The following is a 9,697-nucleotide window of genomic DNA, read 5'->3' as shown; positions in this document are numbered from 1 at the left end:
TTCCCCTGGTTGAGGAGCTTGTCTGCTCTGGGACCCTGGTGGTATGAGGTCCCCCAACTCTCTGCTTGCTTCCCTTTCCTTTTATCTCTTGTAAGATAAAAGCTGATGCAGGCCACACCCCAGGGAAACTCCCTTTACACTGGATTGGGGATGTGACCCGAGCAAGGGTGTTACATCCTACCCTAAACCTCTTTAACCACATGCAGAGATTTACATAGGTAAATCACAAAATGGAGGATAACCACACAATACTAGAAATCATGGGCTAACCAAGTTGACACATATTTTTTGGGAGCCACAACTCAATCCATGACTGTTTGGAAAGGTTTTTGTTAACATGATGGGATGTTGAATTTTTTTCAAATGCACATTTTGTATCTACTGAGATGATTTTTTGTTTTGTTACTTCATTCTGTTCATGTGGTGAATTACTTTGATTTTAAGATATTAAAGTAACTTGGAGTTACTGGAATAAACTCTACATAGTCGTAATGATAACAACGATTGTAAGGATGGCACAGGACCGGGCAGTGTTTCATTCTGTTGTGCATAGAGTCTCTATGAGTCGGAACCGACTCGACGGCACCTAACAACAACAACAGTCATGATGAGTTATCTTTTCTGTATATCTATGGACTCTATTTTGTTTAGAGTTGCATCTATGTTCATTAGAGAGATGATTTATTGCTTGTAATTTTCCATCAGATCAACGTTGGTGAGAGGGAGCTGATGCTATTGGGATCATACATAGCCATTTCTGCCTTGGTAGAAAGAAAAAAAAAAGAAACCCAAAAAACAAAAAACCAAACTCATTGCCATCTAGCTGATTCCGACTCATAGCAACCATGTAGAACGGAGTAGGACTGCTCCATAGGGTTTCCAAGGAGTGGCTGGTGGATTTGAACTGCCGGCCTTTTTGTTATCAGCCAAGCTCTTAACCATTGCCGTACCAGGGTTCCACCGACCCTGATAACCACTACTTCTTATGTTCCCCTTGATGGTTAAATTTTCCTTCCTGCCCTCTGCCATTCAGGAATTCCATCATCCACACTGATATTAAGAAGCCCATTTCCATAGTAGCATTCTTCACTATTATTCCCAGTTTGCAGTGGGTAGCTCCCACTGAACTTGTCAAAGATGCTGTTGTCTCTCTCGAGTGTATTTCTTGCGGCCTTATGAGGGGAGTGTCCTCTGGCTCTCCTAAGGAACATGGTCAGGTGATGGGCTCTCAGTTATTGCATGGTAAATTCATTCTAACCAAGACTTCCAAGTCATTCTTCAATACTGTGCCCAGGAAGTTCTGACACCTCTACCTCATTTCTGAAGGTCATCACTGTGTTGTAGCCAAACATTAAGGAGTCATTTTGTCAAACCGTTTGGACCAGCTCCAGATGTCCTTGCCTAAAATTGAATCCCAAGTCATGGACTTATATCCCCATGTCTGTGAAATCTCTTTTATTCAACCCTTTTTCTCACCTGCCTCGTCTAACACTCTCAAGATCCTCAAATGCTCCCTTTCTTCCTGCTGGTTCATGGTAATCAGGTTCTGAAAACCCTTTGGCATGCAGACTGTTTTTCTTTTTTTTTAACCATAGCAGGGCTTGTACTTCAGATTGTGTTTAGGCCTGCCTCTGGTTATTGGCTAGCAGCAATGAGGTGTGGTAAGATAAATTTCCAGGGGAACAAGCGTCCTGGGAGGCACCTGCTTTAGATGAGGTCATTACCTATTCTTCAGGGAAGGGAGGCTGTTCTTCTCAGGCAACAAGAAAGGATCAGAGTAATTTTGGGGGGGGGCGGTTTATCATCCAAATGTCCCCATCTCAGTTTTCGGGGTTCTAATCTTCCCTACTCATACCTCTGACCTTTCTATAGAAGTCAAACACGATGCACTTGGTCTCCTTTACAGCTCTGTCACCATTATAATCAGGTACTGGGCGTCAGTTTTTCACACAGTATCCAGTGCAGTTGTAGGAGATTAAAGTCTCCTTAAATGTTACCCTAGAGGTGCTTGTCTTTCGCTGCACGCCTATTATTTTCTTTTATCAAAACCTTCAATTATGTAAGAAGAAGCTACATAATTGTAGCTTCTACTGTCTATGCTACTGTCTTCATAAGCATCATCCCTTCCATACGGACCTACTATTGTAGCACTTGATTTCCCAGTGCTTTTCCTTCCTTTGGCGCCTAATCACAGCCACCACAGGGCAAACTTCAGTAATTATGCTGCTCCTATATATGCCGGGAGTATGATTGCTTTGGGTACCACTTGTAATGGGGTTTCTATAGTCTTAAGACAAGAGGAAGATCTAGATATCATTTTGAGACTCTAGGGTCATTCCTGGTAGCAATTGTCTTAGTTCATGCATCTTGGAAAACAGAGTCCAAGGCAAAGCATATGTACCAATCCTTCATTTTGGTGTGTGCTGTGTATGTGTGTGTGTGTGTGTGCGTATGTATCATTCCAGGGAAGCAAGAGAGAAGGGAATAGAAGTAAGGAGGGAAGAGGAGACAGCATAGACAGTGCGGTGCATTACTGAGCTGACCACGACTTCTTAAGAAAACAGGGCTGGGTGCTTGGTCACAGAGGATGTCTCCAGAGAGGTCATATGGGAGCACTACATCTTGGAACAGTCTGTCAGGGATGGGTATGGGGAGGAAAAGTGAGCGATTTATCTGCCAATTCCTCCCTTCTTGTCTCTTGTCAGTTTTTGTCTGTCTCATAGGACTTTAACTCCCCCCACACCTCCACTTTGTAGAGGTGGTTGCAAACCCCCAACACACATGAGTGTTTGCAGTAGCTGGACCCCCAGCAACACTGCCCAGTCATCTGCTTTGTGGGCATGGGAGCTGTGGTGGTGCCATGGTGGTAGCTGTCATAGAATCAGTTTCCTAAATTCTGGATCACAACCAGGAAGCTTCACCTTGCAAGCAACAGACCTGCCGTGGGTCTTTAACTTCCTCTCCTCTAGCCCTCCAAAGTGTTATAAGCCCTTGAGTCCCTTGATTAATTGTCTTTCTGCTTAAAATATAGGGAGTGGTTTCTGTCTTCTGCACTAAACCCTGACAAGTGCCAGTGGTGACTGCAGACTCCCAGGCTCTTAAATGCACCTGGAGACATGGGACTGGATGAGGTGACCGTCAAGCCATGTGACTCTTGGCTCCCTAAGACAGAGAGAAGTGAAAAGGAGTCATAGAGTCTTTAGCATCTGTCCTCCTTCCTCTGTGCAAAGCATTCCCATGAGAGTCCGTGCAATGCCCTTGGCTCTGATGCATTCCAGCCTGCTGCAGAAGAGCTTGAGCTGGAAGCAGGTGCTGGGGTAAGAAGGAGAGTCCCTATGGGCACACTGAGGAACAGCTGTGCTGAATCAGTGAAGTTTACGTTTCGCCTGTTGCAGTTCTACTTTTTCACCTCCTGGGCTGACCACAGGAAACCCTGGTGGCATAATGGTTAAGTGCTAACCAAAGGGTCGGCAGTTCGAATCCGCCAAGCACTCCTTGGAAACTCTATTGGGCAGTTCTCCTCTATTCTATAGGGTCACTATGAGCCGGAATCGACAGGACTGCACTGCTTTTGTGTTTTTTTTTTTTTTTTTTGGTTTTGGGACAACCACTAAGAAAACCAGAGCCTTTGTAGATCCAGCCTGATCATACCTGGGCACTGGGGTTGTTGCAGCTCCCACCACATACAGCATGATTGAGGCCATATCGAATACCTGGCCATTGCCTTTCAGGGAGGCTGAGGAAATCAGTGCAGTCGCAAGAGGACCCAACAGTGGTAGCTGGGGTTTGAGAATGGTGTAAGCCATTACTAGTGCCATCCAGGTCAGGAAGAAAGGCACGCGGCCATGCTGTGGGGGACAGGCATGGCTGAGGGGAGCTGGGTTGACACATAACTTGTGTCTCATACACTGTATAAGTGGCAACAGGATGTATTAAAAAGAAACTATTGGGTGAATGAAAATAGAAACCAGAAAGATATAAAACACATTGGATATAATTTTCTTAATTCAATGCAAACTGAAACACACACAAAATAACAATACACATTAAGTAAACATGGAGACAAATAGACACATATAAAACATGATAAGTGTGTAGTGAGAGAGGGAATTGGGAATGGAGAAAAATTTTAAAAAAAACCAAAAGGAGGAGATTTTGTGTAGCAATGTTGATAATACGCTATAAACCAAGGGCGATTATCATTCCATTCCTCTGAACCTGTGATTCAAAATGAGCAAATGTCAATTAAAATATAATGAAATCATATTGGTTGTGATACAGCATTCAAAAAGCACAAAAAGTTTTTCAGTGTAAAATTCAATCGTTTTTCCTCTTGTCCCCATCTACCCCATGGGTGATTATAAGTAATTCTTACATGTCTTTAACTGATGGATTTAAAAACCATAATGTCTGATTTTAAGCAGTGATCAAGAGAGATCTGATGCCAGGGTGAGGGTGGGTGGAGATGGAGGCAGAGACCCAGACTGAAGCTGGTGGGGGTGGTGGGCCAGGCTGGCGAGAGGTCCTGCTTGGGGCAGCAGCAGAAAGGTGTAGATACATTTTCAAGGAATGTTGTGGGGAATTTTTGAGTATGAGACAAGTGCATGAGAGAAAGGGGTAAGTCCAGAAATCTGGTAAGTTTCACTGAAGACTGAAAGAGGGGCTGACTGGGGAATGCGAAAAGCCTGGGAATATGCCCCACCCTAAAACAAAAACAAACCCATTGCCATTGAGTCGATTATGACTCATAGCAAGTAGAACTGCCCCACAGGGGTTCCAAGGAGTGCCTGGTAGATTCGAACTGCCAACCTTTTGGTTGGCAGCCGTAGCCCTTAACCACTATACCGCCAAGGTTTTCTAGGGTTGGTAGGAAGAGTCCTAGGGTGGCTCAAATGGTTAAGTTCTTGGCCACTAACTGAAGGATTGGAGATTAGAACCTTCCCAGAGACACCTTGGAAGAAAAGCCTGGAGATCTTGTTCCGAACGGTCATAGCCATGAAACCCTGTGGAGCAGTTCTACTCTGATGGACACGGGGTTGCCATGATTCAGACTGAACTCGATGGAACTGGTTTGTTTTTTCTGTGATGGTATTAGGAACAGCTGTGGGGAACAGTCTGAATGGTCCAGGATCTCCTGGGGGGAATTTTAGGGGCAGGGGTAACAGGCAAAGAGTAAACTTCAGTGATTTAGCGCAGCTATTCCTCAGTGTGCCCCCAGGAACTCTCCTTCTGACTGCCAGCTCCTGCTTCTGCTCTAGCTCTTCTGCAGCAGGCAGGAACACATCAGTGACAAGGGATTTGCACAGACTTTCATGGGAATGCTTTGCATAGAGGAAGGAGGACAGATGCTAAAGACTTTATGACTCCTCTTCACTTCTCTGTATCTTAGCGAGCCAAGAGTCACAGGGTTGGGAGGTCACCTCGCTCAGCCCCATGTCTCCAGGTACATTTAAGAGGCTGGGAGTCTGTGGTCACCATTGGCAACTGTCAGGGTTTAGTGCAGAAGACGAAACCACTCCCTATATATACATATTTCTTTTTAAAATTAATTTTTATTGTGCTTTAAGTTTACAATGAAGTTTACAAATCAAGTCAATCTCTCACACAAAAATTTTTATACACCTAGCTTTACCCTCCTAATTGCTCTCTCCCTAATGAGACAGCACACTGCTTCCTTCTGCTCTCTCTCCTCATAACCATTTGTCCAGCTTCTGGCCTCCTCTGCCCTCTCATCTCCCCTCCAGAAAGGAGATGCCAACATAGTCTCATGTGTCTACTTGATCCAAGAAGCTCATTCTTTACCAGTATCATTTTCCATCCCATAGTCCAGTCCAATCCCTGTCTGCAGAGTTGGCTTTGGGAATGATTCCTTTCTTGGGCTAACAGAAGGTCTGTGGATCATTACCCTGGGGTCCTTCTAATCTCAGTCTGACCATTAATTCTGGTCTTTTTACGAGAACTTGGGGGTCTGCATCCCACTGCTCTCCTGCTGTCTCAGAAGTTCTCTCTTCTGTTTCCTGTCAGGGCAGTCATCAGTTGTGGCTGGACACCATCTAGATCTTCTGATCTCAGGCTGATGTAGGTTCTGGTTTATGTGGTCATTCCTGTCTCTTGGGTTCATAATTACCTTGTGTCTTTGGTGTTCTTCATTCTTCCTTGTTCCAGGTGGGTTGAGACCAATTGATGCATTTTAGATGGCTGCTTACTAGGGTTAAAGTCCCCAGACGCCAATCTCCAAAGTGGGATGCAGAATGTTTTCATAATAGATTGTATTATGCCAATTGACTTAGATGTCCCTTGAAACCATGGTCCCAAAACCCTGGTCCCTGCTATGCTGGCCTTTGAGGTGTTCAGTTTATTCAGGAAACTTCTTCGCTTTTGACTTAATCGAGTTGTGTTGACCACTCCTGTATTGTGTGTTGTCTTTCCCTTCACCTAAAATAAAACTTGTCTACTATCTAATTAGTGAAAACCTCTCCCTCCTTCCCTCACTTCCCCCCTCTCGTAACCATCAAAGAATATTTTCTTCTCTGTTTAAACTATCTCCTCAGTTCTTATAATAGTGGTCTTATACAATATTTGTCCTTTTGCAACTGACTAATTTCACTCAGCAGAATGTCTTCCAGGTTCCTCCATGTTATGAAATGTTTCATGGATTCACCATTGTTCTTTACCGATGTGTGCTGTTCCATTGTGTGAATAGAACATAATTTATTTATGCATTCCTCAGTTAATGGGCACCTTGGTTGCTTCTATCTTTTTGCTATTGTAAACTGTGCTGCAATGAACATGGGTGTGTATATATCTGTTCGTGTAAGGTTCTTATTTCTCTAGGATATATTCCAAGGAGTGGTATTGCTGGATAGTATGGTAGTTCTATTTCTAACTTTTTAAGGAATAGACAAATCGATTTCCGAAGTCATTGTACCATTTGACATCCCAACCAGCAGTGCATAAATGTTCCTCTACAACCTCTCCAACATTTATTATTTTGTGTTTTTTGTATTAGTGCCAGCCATGTCAGAGTGAGATAGAATCTCATTGGAGTTTTGATTTGCATTTCTCTAGTGGCAAGAATTTTTTTTCTTTTTTTTAGTGGCTAATGATCATGAGCATTTCCTCACGTATCTGTTAACTACCTTTAGTGTTCCTTAGCCTAAATCTGTGCAAATGATTCCTTCTAACAGTTATATGAAATTAGGGCTATGAATGCACTTTGCCCATATAAAAGATGGTGGCCATGTCTGTAGGGCTCATGATTCCCAGTGTGTTACCTCTTCTTCCACTGGCAGTGGTAGTTCAGTGGTAGGATTCTCACAGTGGTAGAATTCCCACCTTCCAAACAGGAGACCCGAGTTCAACTCCCCGCCAATGTACCTTGGTGCACAGCCACCACTCACCTGGCAGATGGATAACCAGTTATGCCAGCACTATTTGTTTAAAAAGTCTGCCTTTTCCCCAACTGACTGAATTTGTGCCTCTATCAAATATCAGCTGCTCATATGTGGATGGATTTATGTCTGGATTCTCAATTCTGTTCCATTGGTCTATGTATCTGTTGTTGTACCCGTACCGGTACCAGGCAGTTTTGACTAATGTGGCGGTATAATAGGTTCTAAAATCAGGTAGAATGAGGCCTCCCACTTTGTTCTTCTTTTTCAGTGTTGCTTTACTTATCTAGGGCCTCCTTTCTGACATTCTCCTCTCCACCTACCTCTGCTTAGTCTTGCTGTTCCTTCTCTCCCTCGCTTTCATTTCCCCTACTTTTCAAACAAATCAAGACCTTCGGTCACTAAGCCTCTTATTCTTCTCTCTTCCTGTCATCCGTGGCTGGTGTCACCTCCTTCTGTCAGCCTACCTTCCATGATCCATGACTACAACTCAGCTTGGCTTGTATCTTTTCTTTACCCACACTTGTCTTGCAACACCCCAGTCAAGAATCATTCTCAACATTCCCTCCTCTCTTTTGCTACCCAGGGTGCTGATCCCTGATGGTTCATTTTGTGCCACAGCCCTGAAGCTGGTCTTCTGCCTACCTCCTTGACTGCATTTTTCTCTGAACTCCTCCTAACAGCTATGCTGTGGGTATAGATCCAAGTACTTGTGAATACCCACAACACTCCATGCTGTTTCCTGCTTTCATTACATTTGCTGTCTCTGTTTCCTCTGCCTGAAATTTCTTTCCTAGTCTTGTCTGCCTTGGAACATCTTCTCTTAATTTTGAGTTTAACTGTCATCTTCTCTGCAGTGATTGTACTTGCAGGTGACCCCAAGAATGTGATAACTTCCACTTTTGTGTCTCTATTGTACTTTATGCTTGTTTTTACTTCTAGCATCCACAACACCTACTTCATTTACCTGATCTAGGGCAGAGACTGTTTGCATCTCTGGATCCTCAACACCTAGCAGTATACCTGGCACAGAGTAGGTGTTTATAAATGTTTGTTGACACAAAACTCCTCTGAAAATTGATTGAATTTAAAACCCAAATTCTTCTGCCCTAGTAATAAGGGCAGACTGCAAAGTGGCTCTGGCACCTTTTGGAATATGTACAGACCCTAGTAGGTCAGAACCGTGTGTCAGGGTAATCAAGAGTCCAAACAGCTGTTGGGGTCATCCATAGAATCACAAAAATGGATTCTTCTAAAGGCAGGCATTGGAACCTGGATGGTGTCTTAGACTGCGTTTTCTAGAGAAGTATATCTGTTGCCATAGAGTTGATTCCAGGCATAGCGGCCCTATAGGATGGAGTAGAACTGCCCCACAAGATTTCAAAGAAGCAGCTGGTGGATGTGACCTGCTGGCCTTTTGATTATTTGCCATAGCTCTTAACCACAATGCCACTGGGGGGGGTGGGGGTAGAGAGAGAGAGAGAGAGATTTATCTCAAGGAAATGACTGATGAATCCCAAGACTGGCATGCAATGTGGTATGCTGCTGGCTCAAGTCTGAAGAACCAGAGGTCAGATGATGACAAGTAGGATGCAGGATCCAGAGTGAGCAAAAGCCAGAGAGCCTTTTCAGAATGTCCATATCCATTGGATGTAGGCCACATCCCTGGGGAAACTCCTCTTACAGCTGAATGGCTGATCACATCAGATCACATCATAGAGGTGGTTACATTATATCACAAAATGGAAGATAACTACATAATTATATAACAGCCAAATTACATCCTTACATAACTGTCAAACCACTGAGAACCATGGCCTAGACAAGTTGACACACAACCTTTAAATTCTCTACTTTCTGCATGGACCCACAACTGTTGCTTCAATTCCGAGCAGCACAGCTCACATGAGGCTGGAAGTTTAGACAAATCATTACCAGAGCAGGGCCTCTAGATTTTGAACTTCCCACTCTCTTACTCCTCCTTCTAGCTTCGGTGCTGAGTTCTCCTCCACAAGCTGTGTTCAGTTTGTACTTCTGCTCATACTGGTTTTAGGACTCACCAGTCTGCATTATGTTTTCTGTTTTCATTTGTTTGTCTCCACCCAGAGATGTGAGCTTCTCGCAGCCAGGACCTTTGGAACTGGCATTTAACTCATGTGTGTTGGTCTGCAAATATTCTGACAGGTTTCAGAGGCACTTGGCCGTCTTCCCTATTCACTAGGGGAGAGGAGCTTGGGGTTAAATTGAGTTAATTTTCAGAGGAATTTAGTGTCAAGTCTATCGCTCAGCTGTGATTGAGGCAACTG

Source organism: Loxodonta africana, chromosome 3 (genome assembly GCF_030014295.1).
Source record: "Loxodonta africana isolate mLoxAfr1 chromosome 3, mLoxAfr1.hap2, whole genome shotgun sequence".
Lineage (NCBI taxonomy): Eukaryota > Metazoa > Chordata > Mammalia > Proboscidea > Elephantidae > Loxodonta > Loxodonta africana.
This window is presented reverse-complemented; position numbering follows the sequence as displayed.